The 18,776-nt window shown below is 36.4% G+C and overlaps 1 protein-coding gene across 3 annotated transcripts in view; it reads right to left on the bottom strand.

Moving 5' to 3' along the window:
- Window positions 1–18,776, bottom strand: part of TCF12 (transcription factor 12) — a 374,877-nt gene that overhangs the window by 115,231 nt on the left and 240,870 nt on the right. The gene's annotated exons all lie outside the window — the stretch shown is intronic.

Raw genomic sequence — 18,776 nt, 5'->3', positions numbered from 1 at the left:
TTACGATACATGCGGAAAATAGACACCTGGTGTATTCATTTTTACTGCTATAAAATGTCCTATTATGCAAACATAACCACAGTTAATCTATTCCCCTACTGAGAAAGAGATTTAGCTTTTTTGCTATCAGGATGGTAAAACAAATAGCCTTGCACATGCGCATATGTACACATAAGACTTTCTCTAGGATAGACACGGAGAAGTGGAGCTGCTGGATTAAAGAATGCACACTTTCAACTTTACAGGTGTTGCCTTACTATTATCTGATGTCATCACGCGAATTTATACCCTTTACAGAAATGTGTACAAATTCTTTCTGAGACTCTATAGTTCAAAAGTTGGATGGTTAAGTGTTAGAAGTGGTATGCACTGGTTCTAGAGGAAGAGTAGGCACTACTGATACTGAAAGAAGTTCTTATTTGCTTTTCAATACACCAGAGTTTATGTTCAATACAGTAAATTTACAAATATTACAGATTTTAACTAAAGAGTCTCTCACAGACATGTTGCTTAAACAGATTTCTGTAAGGGGGCATCTGGGTGGCTCAGTCAGTTAAGCATTTGACTTTGGCTCACGACATGATCTCGTGGTTTGTGGGTTCAAGCCCTGCACTGGGGTCTGCAGTGGCAGTGAGGAGCCTGCCTGGGATTCTCTCTCTCTCACACTCACTCTCTCACTTGCTCTCTGCCCCTATCCCACTCGTGTGCTGTCTCTCTCAAAAATAAACTTAAAAAAAATAAGAATAAAAATCTTAAAAAAAAAGATTTCTGTAAGGATCACACTTTGATGTTAGTATCAAAGATGGAGACACAAATAAACAATGACAATGGCAGAGCTAATTGTTTTTCTCCATTCCAAAGTAAAAACAGTAACAATATAACTAAATCTGACCAGTTTTCCAAAATTTTTTAAATTACTAAGGCTAGGGGTGCCTGGGTGCTCAATCGGTTAAGCATCTGATTTTGGCTCAGGTCATGATCTCACGGTTCATGAGTTTGAGCACCACATCAGGCTCTCTGCTATCAGCGGGCAGAGCCTGCTTGGGATCTCTCTCTCTCTCTCTCTCTCTCTCTCTCTCTCTGCCCCTCCCCCGCTTGCACCCTCTCTCTCAAAAACAAACGAAATTACTGAGGCTATATGAACTTCCTCATAATTGTATACTATGGAGTTATTAGCTTGTCATTATATAAAAATGTATAGTTTATTAACTTAAAAACTCCACACATAGATGGGATGCTCAAAATTATGTACTGATATGGTGCACATAATTTAAAAAAACTTTAAGATATATGTACTAATATCTGATTAATTTCATTGCCGTATACATGCCACACTGGCCAAATGATGTCAAATCATACAACTCTAAATTTAGTATGTACTGACCTGTTAGATATAGAAAATAATCCTTGTAATAACAAAGCTAGTTATTAGAAAATACAGTAATAACTCAGAGTATAATTTCAGAGCCCATTAGACATTATAGCACATGTCTTAAAAAGCACTTACTGGCTATTAGTGATGAAGCACATATTTCAGGTGAAGTAATGCTAACACATAAAAATGCAGATTTATGAGAAAAGGTTAATTAATGTAGTCTATTTGTCTCATAGTCTCACCATAAAGCAATATGTTCTACATAAAGTGCTTTAATTTGCAAAATATACATATGGAATAAAATGGAAAAAAAACTGTTAACTCTCTGAGGATCTATCCTTTACAAGCAAGACCGCTTGTAGGAGTCCAGATGATACACAGGGGTTTTGGACTCTACTCTTCTACTCTTGGAATCTGACCTTACAAAACCACAAAAAGATTGTACTTTTGCAACTGTGACACACACACCATTCCTGTGTCTCATCAAAATGGATCAGAAACCCTGCTGGACCAAGAACATGGCAGAGACTGAAGGGAAATGCCTACTCAGAATGACTGGCAGAGAGATTACTGAGGTAAAATAAAGAACAGCACACATTTTTGGTTTGGAGGTATTACTTTATTAATCAAATAAACACGTTTATGAGATAATAAAAATCACTCTCAGTACATACCATTTTTTAAAAAGTTTATTTATTTATTTTGAAAAAGAGAGAGCATGGGTAGGGGAGGGGCAGAAAGAGAGAGAATTGCAAGCAGGCTCCACACTGTCAGCAAGAAGCCCAATGCAGGGCTTGAGTCCATAAAGTGTGAGATCATGACCTGAGCTGAAACCAACTGAGCCACCCAGGCACCCCAAGAAAATACTGCTTTTGAAAACAAATCATGTACCATATACTTGGCAGAACAGAAATGGGAGACTATATTAACAGTTTAATTATTTATTTTTTAATGTTTATTTTTGAGAGTGCAAGTGGGGGAGGGGCAGAGAGAGGGGGACAGAGGATCTGGAGTAGGCTCTGCACTGACTGGTAGGCTGACAGCAGCAAGCCCAATGTGAACTCATGAATGGCAAGAGATCATCACCTGAGCCAAAGCTCAAAGGACTGAGCCACCCAGGTGACCTGACTTATTAACATTTTAAACAAATACCACAGAGTTAAAAAAACAAAACAATGCTTGTCTTTTACCACAATATACCACCAAGTAATTATTGGCTGAAATACTCAATAGGCCCTTCCTACCTTACAAATTCCTCTTCCTGAAATACTATTTAAACAACTAAGAAAGACTTAAAGCTCAACAACAAGTTAAGGCCTATTATATTTTTACTTTCAAAGGTACTAGATTCACCCCCCCAACTGTTGGGAAGAAAAGGAAACAAAGTAAGAGATCAATATTAGCTCTGCTTTTAACAAAGTACAGTTTTCAAGTATAATTTTAATTATCTGTGTGGAGGCTACCTGTTATATTATTTAAGAATATGTAAGCTTTTAAACCTACTTTTCTGTGCCTATTAAAATTCCTAAACTTCTTCCTTTCACAAGGATATTCAAATCAGAGAGAATGAAAACTAATTTAACATAAGCTAAAACCATTACAGAGAAGTTTCTTCTGAGATGGAAAGCTGATAGCTTGTTTTTAAAATGATACTTAACCTATTCAAATGAGATTTTGAAATGTAAATACATTTTTATTTCACCTTTCATTTATTAGGAACCAATTATTTCTGAGGGACTTAGAAATTCGGTTACACTTGAAATAGAATAATGCATACTCTCAGTCTGAGATTTAGAAGACATTTATCTTTAATTCTCTCAAAATTACTTTTTTTAAGAACTATTTTCATGAATTAAAATTAATCTCTATTTTATCTCAGGTGTCTGACAAATAACAACTTTTGGCTACCGTTTTACAGTTTTCTGCTAAATAATATATATGAAAGCTGTATGTAGATAATTTTAATATATGTCACACAGCTAAACACAGCTGAAGAACTGTTAGTAACTGGCATGTATCTAATTTCCCTTGAATGGTGAAGGATCCATACCATCAGATCAGCTAAAAAAAACCCCCGAGATGTTAGCCTAGAGAGGAGAGAATCTGAAAGAAGTGCAGTCTCTGTACTTTTTATATTTGCAGAACTATCATGCTAAGATGGAATCAAAATTACACTATCTGGTCCTAGTGAAGAGACTTAGGAAGAGGATAAAAGTAAAGACATGCGTTCCTTTACCTTGTTTTAAGGAAGAAGTCTCAGAAAACAGAATTTCCAATAGTAAAATTACCAGTGTGCAGAAAATTATAGAATATTCCTGGTGTTCTTACTAGTAAAGAGATTTGGGGAATAATTAGCTCTTTTATTGTGGGTTTATTTATTAATGCTGTGGAAAATTTAAGAACACTTTTGGCAACCAAGTTACTACTAGTAAATCACAGTGAGTTCAGGTTTACTGAACGTTTGGGTATTTTATAATGAAATGGTCATTCAAATATTTTGTTTACTTTTTCCTACTGGATTGTCATTTACTTGCTGATCTGTAGGAGTTTCTCAAGTATTTTTGATACAAGACCTTTTATTGTCTCTATGTAAATATTTTCATCCTTTTAATGGTGTCTTTGGATAAACAAAAATTCATTTTAATGTAGATTAATTTGTCCATTTTTTTTATATGTACTGTTTAAAAAATCTCTGCCTATTCCAAGGTCACAAATCTGTTTTTATTTTTCTGTGCTTTCTTCTAAAAGCTTTACTGCTTATCTTTCACATTTAAACCTGAATTTGGTTTTTGTGTATGTTGGTGGTGGTGGAGGGATGTCAAGATACATGTTTTCTCCACAGAGATATCCAAGTGACTTCAGAACTGTTTACTGAAAAGATGATCTACATCTTGAAAGTATCATCATGGCTGCTTATGAAGAACAAGCTGTAGGGGAACAAGTGGAAGCAGGGAGACAAATTAGGAAAGTACTGCAATAATCCAGATGAAAGCTAATGATGGCTTTAGTTCTTCCAACTCACTGAGACAGGTACTATTAAATCCCTATTTTACTAATGAGGAGAAATAATTTGCCCAAGGTCACAGAATTACTAAGTAGTCAAAAGAACCTAAATACAGGGCTGACCCCAAATTCTTAACAGAACACTATACTGCACTGTTCTTCAGTGGAGGTTCAGGACACAATTCCCAGATTCAGCTCATGTATGTACGCAATTGGTGGGGCCCAAATATAGTACAGAAATTTTTCTCTATTTAGCCCTCTAAGCAGCCTCTACCAATGAAATGGTTTGGCACTATCTATTCCTGCTGAAAAGAGGGATGGATGACAAATCATCCCCAAAATGATTGGCAGCAAAACCCAACTACTCCAAAGATTGGTTTTGGGTACAGAACGTGGTCACTTACGCTGCCTTCACTCACAAGTAACTGCTGTTCTTTTTAGTTCTCACAAAGGGCATAAGTTAATGTTTTCCTTAACTTGAAATACCTGTTAGAAAAATACTTATTCTGATCTCATTTCATTTTTCTGGGTCTCAGTTTCCTAGTCTGTAAAATGAACAAGTTGGACAAGATCAGAAGGTGTGTAACAACATCCCGGGAGGCTGGGGCCAACGTAGAGATTTATTTTTGTGTATATATTTAAAACAATTAAAAAATTTAATTGCAGTGGTAGCCATGAAAAAGCACCTTGCAAAGCTCCTACTTCCGGGAATATAACTGACTGAGAGATCCAGCTGCTATGCTCTGAAATGGTAACTTCTGCAGTGAGGCCCACTTGCTTCCATCAACATGCTTTGACAGAGTATGTAGGGGGGAAAAGCACACTTCTTCCTGGGGGACATACATTTCTATGTTGACCAACTTTGGCTCAAGAACTCCCTAGCTGCTGTACTAAACCCTCCTTAGGGTGCACAGCAGTCAAGGACTCTTCCACTCTCTTTCACTCTCAGAGTCTTCAGATTACTGCAGGCAAGGTGACAGGAACCAGCATTTGCGGACTAGTTATTATGTGCAAGGCAGTGTGAAACATGCTTTACTTACATTGCTGGTACCACTGTTAGTTGTATTCTTCTTCCTACTAGAAATACTCCTAATGCCGAAGAGTGATTGAAGGACTCTGGTAACAGGTATGAGATATGACAGTAAAACTGCAAGATCTCCTACAGATCTCAATCTACTGGCTGTAGAAGCCTTCCCTGTAATACACTCCTGGCCTATATGCTCTATTCCTACCAATTCAAAATAACATTTTTATAAAGAAATGGCCAGGGACAAAGATATTATGGAAGGTAGAGCTAGCTCAGCATTTATTTCTGAAGCAGTCTAGTGAATACCTGAAGTTCAGTAATTTTAATGAATAGATACTATTTAAGAAATATTGACTTCATGAGTTAATGGCACAAATCAGAACAGTTTCCCTATTTGTCTGAAAGCCAGTATTATTTCAATGTTCATTTTTGTAAGGCATACTGAATTGCACTCATAAATTCAAATTCACCCCACCAGCTATATTTTAAGTGGGCAGAATTAGACTGATTTTTCTTAAAAGATAAAGGCTTAACCTAGAAAAAGAATCCTTGGATGTTTCAAACTGAAATATTTTATTACATACAAATCATGACAACTTTTCCAGATTTAGTTTTCAGAGAACAATGTGAAATCCCTACTTAGGCCAATCTAAATATTTGGGCATAAATCTAAATATGATCACAGTTTTATGAGCAGACTGTCTTCCTCCCCGCTTAGGTATCTTTGAAAAATCATCATTTACCTAACCTCTTTGCTGATGGAGAAGCTTTTCCTCTTCTTTTGTAGAAGAACACTACCACAAGTTTCATACAATTTCCATCACACCAACCACTCAGAGAAACATAAAAACACACTATCCTACAAGGTGGGGAAATCTGTAATGCCATTTGGTATACAGCAGAGCAGAGACTTAGGATTCTGGTTACTGGATTCATCTCTTGGCTCTTGCTTCTCTCGTACTGAGTGAACTAAGCAAGTTACACGTCATTTGACATCAACGTCCCCACTCACTCTTTTAGGAAAATCAGCTCAGTAACATGTACCTCACACAGGCCTGCACAGTTTAATTAATGCTTATAAAGTATTTGGAAATTCTTGTCTCAAAGAACCGAGGCCAATGTTAACTACTGGTATTACTGACTTCATGTGGGTAGCAGTCAGCTCAAACTTACACACAAAAAATCTAGAAAGGATCTCAAACTAACAGATTATTTTTTTAAAGAAAAGAAAAGAGAGAGACAGAGGCGTTTAACATAAATGCCTATTTTCTTTCACAACCATTTGTTTAAGTATTATTGGCTAACATGTGTGCCAAGTGCGCTGCTGGCTACATTGAAGATACTTAAATATCTAGTGCCAACAAGCACAGCTGCCGGACTCTCTCTGCCCTCCTCTTGTTCACTCCATGCCAAATTACTCACACAGCTATGAATGATGAGGCAGCAGCACAGGAAACTGCCAAGTGTGAGTGAGATTAGTGATAAACCAGAGGATCCCTATAGAGGTCAGTGATTAGCAAGTTCCCAGTTGTAATCACTTTTCTAACCCAGCCTCTATCTCATCACTTATTTAATCTTAACTCTGCACCAACTTCCTGTGACAGGCATCAGAACCTTAAGCAGGTTCCCAATCAAAAATTCCTGAAGAACTGCTAAGGTACCAATAAAGTATCTCATTATCCTTGGTAAGAGCATACAGTCATATTTGGGTAATTTGAATAGGCTTTAGAAATGACTTCTTGAGACTAAAACCGGAGATGAAGTAGACCAGGATGCAAACATTCACCAGTCCAGCTATTTTCCCCCATGTTCTCCACGCCTTCCTAAAAATCAGATTCACACAGTAAATATATACAAATAGACAAGGATGAGAAGGTTTACACAAAACAGTATGTTTGCCTTTCAGCCCTGAGAATGCCCAGAGAGAACATTAAAATGCATAACTCTATATAAGGGAGTGTGGTTGATAGGTAGATTGGAAATTAGGAATGAAAAAACAGAGTAGAATAAGATTGTGATCAATTTTAGTAATCTTTCAAAACTTTATGGGTCATTTTATGGTTCACTTTTGCCACATATGGAATACATAACAAGGTATTCATTATAGGTAGCTCAAAATCTAAACGGCCCTTCTCTGAGACATTTTAGTCAATAATTATATTTTCAAATTGTCCCTGAACACATATTTACATCTGTATTGCATTGTTGCTTTTCCTTAGGTTAAGAATTTAAGTGTTTTCTTACTTAATGTCTCCCTACTTCCCTAACCACATGTTGTTTAGAACTTAGAAACAAATTCATTTCATTTTTATACCAAGCCGAAATATTACAGAACTAGGAATTATCTCTTCATCCTTGGCTGCATTTCATGATAAAACATAGTGAATGCATATTCTTTAAAAATAATCAAATAACTTTTGTGTCTTAATTTTTATCCCATTCTTAAATAAAAAAGGATTTCAAAATATTCATTTGAGGCTTTACAACTTTCTAGGGACTAAACTGAGCCAAATTTCAACACCTTAATTTTAGTCCACTCCCCTTTTCCCAAAATAAAAAAAAGAAAATCAGGTTAAACTCATATCAACAAATAATTTGGCTGGGGAAAGAGAGGGGGGCATATTTTCAAAACGGTCCTGGTAATCATACTTCATTCTGACATACTGTTTCCACCAAATCCTTATATAGATGCTTCTGTCAGAAATTTCTTGTATCATACAATGATAAACAGAATATTAAGCTCATTGTTAATTCCTGTGATTTTTCTCACAACTTTCTGTATTTTGGCTGTTTAATTTAAATCATGACCTTACCACGCAAGGTCAATGTCTGTTTTTTATGGCACTTGGGGACCAGAAGGCAGATGCCACTTGTTTAGGAACATTGGTCTGGAATTCTAGACTTGTTTTGTTTGCATGCCAGGGACAGATTCTACTCTAAGGCTCTATCTATGGCATACAGCCACATGGAGACACAGACAGTATAAGAAAACTGTGCTCTAAAACAGTGGATAATAAATGATTGTTAATTGGCTAGTTTCCCTTGACAGCAAGAACTGGAATAGAAAGAAAGGAACTAATCAATGGAACTGCTACCATTCACCAACTATGTAGTCAGAAACAGAGTAGTAAAATGAAACAAGCATGGAAATGAAGAGTCAGAAGGGTCTATTCCTGTCTCTGCTATGAAGTAGCTGTCTGAAACAGGTAAGTTGTTAAACTCGCCAGGCCTCAGTTTCTTCACCTGGAGAATGGGGTGGAGTAGAGCAAATTTGATTTGGGATATCTCTTTCTGTTTTAATATCCCATCAAACTGGCATGCCCATCTATTTTGCTATTAATCAAGCACTCTGCTTCTGAAAGAATGTAGATCTGTGAACCACCAGTAGTAGGAGGAAGAAGATAAACTGCTAAAAAATACAGAGATTTTTGCAGGAAGGGTAAATTCAACAACACAAGAAACAACAGGTGTTGGTGAGGATGTGGAGAAAGGGAAACCCTCTTGCACTGTTGGTGGGAATGAAAACTGGACAGCCACTGTGGAAAACAGTATGGAGGTTCCTCAAAAAGTTAAAAATAGAACTACCCTACAATCCAGCAATCGCATTACTCGGTATTTACCCAGAGAATACAAAAATACTAATTCAAAAGGATACATGCACCCCAATGTTTATAGCAGCATTATCTACAATAGTAAAATATGGAAACAACCCAAGTGTCCATTGGTTGATGAATGGATAAAGAAGAAGTGGTGTATATATACAATGGAATCCTGCTCAGCCATTAAAAAAGCATAAAATCTTGTCATTTGTAATGGCAAGGAAGGAGCTAGAGAGTATTATGCTGAGCGAAATAAGTCAGTCAGAGAACGACAAATACCATATGATTTCACGCAAATGTGGAATTTAGGAAAGAAAACAAAGGAGCAAAGGCGGGGAGAGAAGAGAGGCAAACCAAGGAACAGACTCTCAACTATAGAGAACAAACTGATAGATGGTTACCAGAAAGGAGGGTGGGTAGGAAATGGGTTAAACAGGTGATAGGGATAAAGGAGTGCACTTGTGATGAGCACCAGGTGATGTATGCAAGTTTTAATCACTATACTGTACACCTGAAACTAGTAATATTACACTGTATGTTAACTGGAATAAAAAAAAACTTAAAGAAATGTTAACTGGAATTTAAAAACAAACTTTAAAAAGGGACTTCTGGAATAATGTACAGTTAAAAAAATGATGTGTATAAGCAGTTTATCATACATTTGTTTAATACATTGAGGTATTTTACTGGAGGAGCCAAGATGGCAGAAGAGCATGGAAGTTTTTTTGTGTCTTGTGTCCATGAAATACAGCCAGATCAACACTAAACCATCCTGCACACCTAGAGATATTTTACTGTGAATACGGTATGTTGAATATGACAAACTGAAGTCAGTATACTTAGGGTTACCAAGACTTTATTTTATTTAGATTAAGAAAAGCTCTGAATGTTAATAAAATTTCTCATTGGAGCTCAACACCCTCCACCTATCTAATGCAGAAAGGTAAGTACTTTGCACACCACAGAAAATACAGATACAGAGCAAATGAAAGAAGATGATTCTATTTTGTTGTAACAGATGAGAAAATGGCCAAAAGGGAGTCTTAAATTCCCTCTGTGGTCTGCTAAGATTTACATATGATTCTTGCTACATAATAGGTACTGAGGGCAAAATATGAGACATTCAGTTTTCCTTTCTTCTTTTTTGAAAATGTTTATTTATTTTGAGAGAGAGAGAGAATATCCCAAGCAGGAGATTTGATGTGGGGCTCTATCTCATGAATCGTGAGATCACAACCTTAGCTGGAATCAAGAGCTGGATGCTTAATCGACGGAGCCACCCAGGTGCCCCAACACACTCAGTTTTCATTGAGTGGCTTCCAGTATTGCATGCAATTTACTGCCATCCTACCTTTGCAATTTGAAAACAGGTAAAGGCTGACCTCAAGTGCTCAATGAGTTATAATCCAAATTAATTTGTGAGTCAGGCATAAATCAAAATAAATATTTTACATATCAACTCATTATAAATGGCTATACAAATCAATTTTAAGTCACAGAAGAGCTGTATATAATATTTGTGGAAGGGAGGAATGAAGGAAGAAAGACTGACGAAAAGAAAAAAAAAACTGTAATAATTTAGGGAGGAGGTATGGGGAAGTGATTATGAACAGAGACTCTGGATGTAGACTAAGTAGGTTTAAATTCCCATTCTGGAGTAATATTGGCTTTCAGACAAATAGTATTTTATTTTGTATTTTAATGAAGTCATTGAAATAGATTATTCTCTAACCTCACTGTACTTTAGTTGCCTCAAGTGTGAAATGGGATAGTAACAGTTTCACTTCACTGGTTTTTTGTGAGGATAAAAATGTACTGACAAAGTGCTTAGAGAAAATGGAAAACACAAGATAAGGCCTAATTAGATATTAGTTATCACTCAAATCAAAACCATACTGAGATACCACTTCATGCCGGTCAGAGTGGCTAAAGTGAACAAATCAGGAGACTACAGATGCTGGAGAGGATGTGGAGAAATGGGAACACTCTTGCACTGTTGGTGGGAATGCAAACTGGTGCAGCCGCTCTGGAAAACAGTGTGGAGGTTTGTCAAAAAATTAAAAATAGATCTACCCTATGACCCAACAATAGCACTGCTAGGAATTTACCCAAGGAATACAGTAGTGCTGATGCACAGGGGCACTTGTACCCCAATGTATATAGCAGCACTTTCAACAATAGCCAAACTATGTAAAGAGCCTAAATGTCCACCAAATGATGAATGGATAAAGAAATTGTGGTTTATATATACAAAGGAATACTACTTGGCAATGAGAAAGAATGAAATCTGGCCATTTGTAGCAATGTGGATGGAACTGGAGGATATTACGCTAAGTGAAATAAGTCAGGCAGAGAAAGACAGTTACCATATGTTTTCACTCATGTGGATCCTGAGAAACTTAACAGAAGACCGGGGGGAGGGGAAAGGCGGGAAAAGAAGTTACAGAGAGGGAGGGAGGGGGAGAGGGGAAAGTGGGTGATGGGCATTGAGAAGGGCACCTGTTGGGATGAGTACTAGGTGTTGTATGGAAACCAATCTGACAATAAATTATATTTAATAAAAAAAAGATACTATTTTTTTAATGAAATACATTGACTAAAAAAATCTATGTATGTGTATCTTGAATATCAATGGTTGATGAAAAAGGCTTAAACAGAGAAAAAAAAGAAAGGCAGATTCCAAGGAAATAATTTAAAGGAAGTTTTGGATACTTTAAAAGGTTTGAGAATTCTTTATGCTTTTCCTTCCATTAAGTTTCATTAAAGGTTGATGGCCCCACTCTTCCTTTAGCATTCATGAGTGGGTCTATCTCTACCACTATTTGTATACTTAGCCACAATTAAGTTTCTTTTTTAAAAAGAAATTTTTTTTTATATTTATTTATTTTTGAGAGACAGAGAGAGACAGCGTGAGCAGGGGAGGAGCAGAGACAGAGGGAGACACAGAATCAGAAACAGGTTCCAGGCTCTGAGCTGTCAGGATAGCGCCTGATGTGGGGCTCGAACCCACGAACCGTGAGATCATGACCTGAGCCGTAACAGACTGAGCCACCCAGGCGCCCCAACAATTAAGTTTCTGTTCACATTTGAATAAAAAGATTTACCAAAGAAAGCGTACATGATATGGAAAAGGTTATAAGGGATCTCAAGAGATTTGAAGGTATAAAACATAATCTAAAATGAATTTTAACAGAGTTATAGATTCTTTAACAAAGTGGGGACAGAATAGATAGGCTCAGTGTAATCCTTAACCTGCTTATTCTCTTTTTCCCAGAGGCTGGGGAAAATGGGACTACTTTGGGTCGATGGTTCTAAGCTACTGGATTCAATATAGCTTGGTTGTTGTCTGAAGCTCATGGGGGAAGTAGGAGCAGACCACCCTGATTAGATAAAAAGGTGTTACAGAGCATTAGTGTGTAAAGAGATGTTGTGATGTTCACTATTTAAATGTTTTCATCTAAGGAAGAACCGGTAAGTACAAAAACCACTGGAAAATATAGAAAATAAAAAGTAAAAAGCTTGTTTTCAATCTCTTGTTACTCTGTGTGCTTCGACTATATACATTTAATACAATTATTGATATCATAGGATTTAAATCTACCATTTTGTTAGTTGTTTTCTATTTGTCTCATGTGTTATTTCTTTTTCAGCCTGCTTTTGAATTGAGTATTCCAGTTAGTCTTTCCTACTGGCTTTTATTTATATTAGTAGAGTTTGCCCTCAATTTACAAAATCTATCTTTAATTAATATGATCTACCTTTAAGTAATTATGTAAGAGTGTAAGAATCTTTCAATAGTATACTTCCGCTATCCTCCCCTCCATCCTTTGGGTTAATGTTGTCACAGAGTTTACTTTACATATTTATATACCCCACATACAGTATTACTATTTTTGCTTAGAAATTTTATTATTTTATAGTGTGATTAAAAATAAGAAAACACGGGCCTCCTGGATGGCACCGTTGGTTGAGCATCTAACTCTTGATTTTGAGCATTTAACCCAAGGTCATGGGACTGAGCCCCACATCGGGCTCTGTGCTGAGCAGGGAGCCTGCTTAACATTCTCTCTCATTCTCTCTCTCTCTCTCTCTCTCTCTCTCTCCCTCTACCCCGCTCACTCACTCTCTCTAAAAAAAATAAAATAAAATAAAAATAGGGGCACCTAGGTGACTCAGTTGGTTGAGTGTCTGACTTTGGCTCAGGTCACGATCTCATGATTTTTGAGTTCAAGCCCTGCATTGGGCTTTGTGCTGACAACTCAGAGCCTGGAGCCTGCTTTAGATCCTGTGTCTCCCTCTCTTTCTGCTTCTCCCTCACTCATTCTCTCTCTCTTGCTCAAAAATAAATAAAAATATTGAAAAAATAAATAAAAATAAAAGTAAATTTTGAAAATAAAGAAAAGTGTTTTTTACACTTACTTTGATTTTTACCAATTCTGAAGCTCTCATTTCTTTTTATAGATGAGCAGTTGGCATACTATGAACCAAAGTTGGCCTGCTTCCTGTTTTTGTAAATAAAGTTTTATTGGAACACAATCACATCCATTTATTATGTATCATCTATGGCTGCTTTGGGACTATAATGGTGGAGTTAAGTAGTTGTGACAGAGATTTGTCTGACTTACAGAGTTTCTGGCCCTTTACAGAAAAATTCTGCTGAGTCCTGATGCACATCCAAGTTTCTGTATAGTGTCACATTCCCTCTGCCTAAACAATTCTATTTTAGTTACTGTAACTCAAGTCTGCTGGGGATTTTTGTGTATCTGAAAAAGTCTTTGCCTTCATTAAAAAAAAGTATCTTCAATTAATATGTAATTCTTAATTGACAGTTTTTCTTTTTTTAAAGTAATCTCTACACCCAACATGACCCCAAGGATCAAGAGTTGGATGCTCCACTGACTGAACCAACCAGGTACCCTACTTTTTACAATTTTAATAAATAATACTTTAGAGATGTTACTCTATCCTCTTCTTGACTGCAAAGTTTTTAATGAGGTGTCTGCTGTAGTTTATTTTTATTGCTGACTATATATATATATGTTTTTCTGCCTCTGGCTGCCTTCACGATTTTTTCTTTATTGCTGGTTTTCAGCACTTTGAATACGATAATTCTAGGCATGTGTGTGTGTTTTGTTTTTTTTAATCCTGGATCTATTAACTTTTCTCTCTTCCTCTACATCTGAGATTTCAATCACACATGTATCAGGCTGTCATTGTCCCATAATTCTGTCTTTTATCACTCTTTGTGCTTCAGTTGGGTTTATAGTCTACTGATGATCCTAAAGGAATTCTTCACCTTAGTATGTCTTTTATTTCTAGTATTTCAATTAAATCCTTATTATTTCCATTTATTTGCTAAAAATCCCCTACTTGTGTGTGTTGTACACCTTTTCCACCATATCCCTTAATACGTTAATCAGAGTTACTTCAAAATCCTTGTCTGATAGTTCCAACGTGCATCATCTTTCAGTCTGGTTTTGCTGATTATTTTGCCTTTTGACATTTCTTCACTTTGCTTATGTGCAAATCTTGTAATTTTGACTGAATGCAAGACCACTGTGTATAGAAGAGTAAAGAATGAACTAAACAGTGCTTAGGTCTGGAAATAAGCATGCCTCTTCTTGTTTAAGGCCTTTGGTGTGGAAAAATGAGTCAAACTAATCAGGAGTCTAGCTGAATATGACTGTTGTGTGGTTACCTTCAGTTGATGAGAGGCTTCAACTCCCTCTAATGATTGGCTGCTTTTGCCTAGTGCTTAGCACATGGCTGGGGTGCTGTAGGACTTTTCTCAGTTAATATTTCATCCTCAGCTTTCAACAGATCCTATAAAACCTGTGCCCCAGAGTGTGTGTCTCTCCATGCTTTTGCCTCTCCCAGCAGGTAGACTGCTGTTGCTTTCCTATCCCTCATCTCTTCTTCCCTGTAAGAGTGAAACTCTGCTTTACATCTAAAGATGACCTTGGGTTGGAGTTTTCACTACTGTCTAACAGGCAGGAGACCTATACTTGGTATGTGCATAAGATCTTAGGTCTAAGATGAGTTTCCTCTCCTCCCCCAATCAATGTGTCTTAGCCTGTGTCCTTTGGGCAAGAGGCTTTTTGCTGCCTCTTCTTAAAGCAGCTTAGAGGTCTCAGTACTTAGGGTTTGGGGATGTTGGTATGCTTTTCTCCTTTTCCCACAATGACAGCTGATCAGCTCCTGCATGCCGACAATATCAACACAATGAATTCTCTTCAGTCTCCTGCTCTACCCCAAATCCTTGTGAGTATGCAGTACAGGTCTGAGGGAAAAAGCCTGAGGTGAGTGTGAAATCCCTTTTGAACTGTTCTTTTGTTAGCTTCCCCTAGCTATTTCAAACTGATATGCTGCTAGTCTACAACTGGCCTTCTGTTTAACTTTAAAATTTTAGATGATTCCTCTTACCTGCTTGTGTTGTGACTGGTATGACACCTTATTCTCCCGTGGTTTGCCACAGGCAATACAGTTTATATGTTTCACTGTTCCTCAGAATTCAGGTCACATGACTGCCTTGCAATTTCAGTTCTCTGATGGATTCAAAAGAGAATTTTGTAGCTTTCAGGCTTTTCCTTTCTCATCATTAAGCATGGAAATGACATTTTTTGCAGCTTTCCAAACCCTATGTAAAAGCTAGATGTCCTGTGATCTTCATTTAGGATAGTTTGTTTCCAGGTCTGCAAATTCACTGATCTTTTCTTCAGTGGTGAATAATCTTCTGTTAATCCCATCCAGTGTATTTTTCATTTCAGGTACTGTATTTTTTAACTCTAGTCATTCTAATTTCCATATTCATGTTTTTCTCTACATTTCTGAGCTATGGAGTGTATTTATGTCAGCCATTTTAATACCCTTGCTTGCTAATTCCACCATCTCTGTAATTTCCTGCTCTATTGTTTCTACTGATGAATTTTATTCTTGGTTATATAGTTTCCTGCTTTTTTTCATGTTTGGTAATTTGACATTATGAAGTTCATGTTTTGGGGGTGCTACATTTTGTTGTATTCCTTTAAAGAATATTGGACTTTGTTCTTGTAAGCAGTTAAGTTACTTGGAATCAAGTTTGGTCCTTTTCCAAGGTTGTCTTTAAGCTTTGTTAAGGCAGGTCCAGAACAGCCTTCAGCCCAGAGCTAATGTAGATTCACCAACATAATACCCTACTGAGGACTCTACACAATGCCATTTATTATGAGATCTTTGCACTTTCGTTGGCTGGAAGGAGGACTACTCCTAGCTTTGTGTGAGTTTCGGGAATTGTTCAGCATTTTCCTTTCAAGTGATTCAAGCATACACAAATAAGTATTTAGTCAAAGACTTGAAGACTTTGTTCTGCAGATCTCGAGTTCTTTCTCTATGATCTTTCTCTATGATCCCTCCTTTTTGCCCTGCAATTTTGACCCAATGAGGCTTCCCTGAATTCTGTTTGATTTCTACTCCCCATTGCTGTGGCCTAGCAGCCAGTTGGAGAATTGTGGAATTCACCTCATTTATTTCCTTTCTTTCATGAACCATCTACTGTCCAATGTCTCAGAACTAACATTTAATCAGGACTAATATGAAAATTCCCGAACTTTTTACACCTCTTGAAAATTCTTCCACCAGCCCCGCCCACAAAAACATCAAAAAACAAAACCAAAAACAAAACCAAAAACAAGACATTCTCCCAGTCCTTCTCTTGCAAACCCATTTTTTAAAAATCAGAAAGCTAGAACACAGCAAACCTTGACTCCAATAAATAAGTAGACTTTCCTATTATTAAACTGCTCAGAGAAGTGCATATGGTAGAAGATAAATAACAAAACAGATTCCAAATTTGTTATTCTTTTTACGTGGTGGAGGTCTTCCAAATTAAATATATCCTGCTCAACTAAACTTTACCATAATAGAAAATGGGTTTGACAAACTTTCGGAAAATCTAAAAAACTTTGTCAAAAACTATTTTTGTTTTTATGACATTGTAAAGAGGTTCTCTTATATGTAAACCTCTAATGTTTTATTTCTAAAATACTTTGAATTCCACTATGTTTGCTAACATACTTGAATTTGGAACAAGCTGCTCTAGGAATTTGATCTCCTGCTCTAACTACACACACTGTTATTTCTAAAAGGTTAAAAAGCTGGCAATTTTCCAGTTCTTTCTCATCATTTCAGTTATGGAATACAATGTCCAGTTTGCCATTTCTCCTCTACTTCTCTTTGGCATCTTGACTAGTTCTCTAAATTCAGTATTAGGTATTTTTGTTGTGCAAATCTTGAGTTTTCAGTCCTATTGTACACGATATGATACACACATAAATACATAACATATGCTCTAGATACCATATAACATTAAACGTATTTATGAAAACTGCTGTTATTAAACTAATTCTCTTAGAGGTCACTAGTTAAGAGTGTTTTCTCTGTAAAAGTAAATCGTATTTATAGCAGTTTTTTGGACACATTTTTTTTCTGAATTACTTCTTCCCTACATCAGACTATATTCAATAATGATTTTATAAAAATATTCTGAAAAACAATACTAAATAACAGTAAAACACTTAAAAATTTAATTTTGAAACAATCCCATTCTTCCTCTGAGAAATTCCTATATCCTGGCAACCTAAACTTTGATTTAGGCTCTGATCCTGGACCTGTCCCATGTGAGAAAACTGGTCATGTTCTAGTTAACTGTATTGCTTTAAAAGTCTATTACAACACTCTTGTTTTCTTCAACTTTGTTCATAAACTTGAAATTTTATTATTTTCTTTAAACATTCCAAGTTTTAATTCTACTGAAGGCTGCCAGCCAGGCCTGCTAGCCTCTCTACATGAAAAGTTCTTATGCTAAAGTATTCAGGTCTCTGCTCAAATGTTACTTCCTCAGAGAAGCCCTAACTATCCTATCTAAAATGGTCCATTCTAATCCTTTCTTCTCTCTCATCTTTTATGAAGTCATAAAAACTTGTCTTGTTTCCCTTCCATATATAACTTAGCTGGGTAACCTTTAGTAAAACCATCATAACTCAAAAATTTCCCCTTTCTTCATATAAACTTTAGAAATTCTATTTTAGGGACACCTGGGTGGCTCAGTCACTTGAACGTCCGACTTCAGCTCAGGTCATGATCTCACGGTTCGTAAGCTCAAGCCCGATATCAGGCTCTGTGTTGACAGCTCAGAGCCTGGAGCGTGCTTCAGATTCTGTGTCTCCCTCTCTCTTTGCCCCTCCCCTGCTCATGCTCTGTCTCTCTCTCTCAAAAATAAGCTTTAAAAAAAAGTAAAAAAAAAAAAAGAAATTCTATCGTAATTTGTACTGCCACTTTACCTGTTTTTTACTATCATTTCCCGTATTTTATTTTGCTATACCACATTTGCTATAATTGAACCCAAAATTCCTTTGTGTTTTGTTTCTATAATGTCTCTTTCCATTCATGACTTTATAAAATATGCAAAAGGATTTACTTAAATCTCTGTATTTTAAAATTTTTATATTTTCTTTTTTTTTTTTTTTTTCAGACCATACAATCATCTTTGTGTTTCAGTCAGAGTTTATTTTGGGTAAAGCTCCCACTCCCCCACCCCTGTCACTAGAATGCCTTAAAATGTTCTGAATGGAAGATTATAATAGGTAAATAGCATGCATGAAAATAAAAATTCAGGGATAAGAAGCAATTGTTTAATAGGGTATAAATTTAGAGATCCCAGTAAATATCTTAAGATCAAGTAAAACGTATATAGACAGCTTGTCAAGGGTTGGGTAACTATAATATTGATGTTAAA

This window comes from Panthera uncia (genome assembly GCF_023721935.1).
Source record: "Panthera uncia isolate 11264 chromosome B3 unlocalized genomic scaffold, Puncia_PCG_1.0 HiC_scaffold_1, whole genome shotgun sequence".
Lineage (NCBI taxonomy): Eukaryota > Metazoa > Chordata > Mammalia > Carnivora > Felidae > Panthera > Panthera uncia.
The sequence above is the reverse complement of the archived record's forward strand: the minus strand, read 5'-3'. Positions and strand labels throughout refer to the sequence as shown.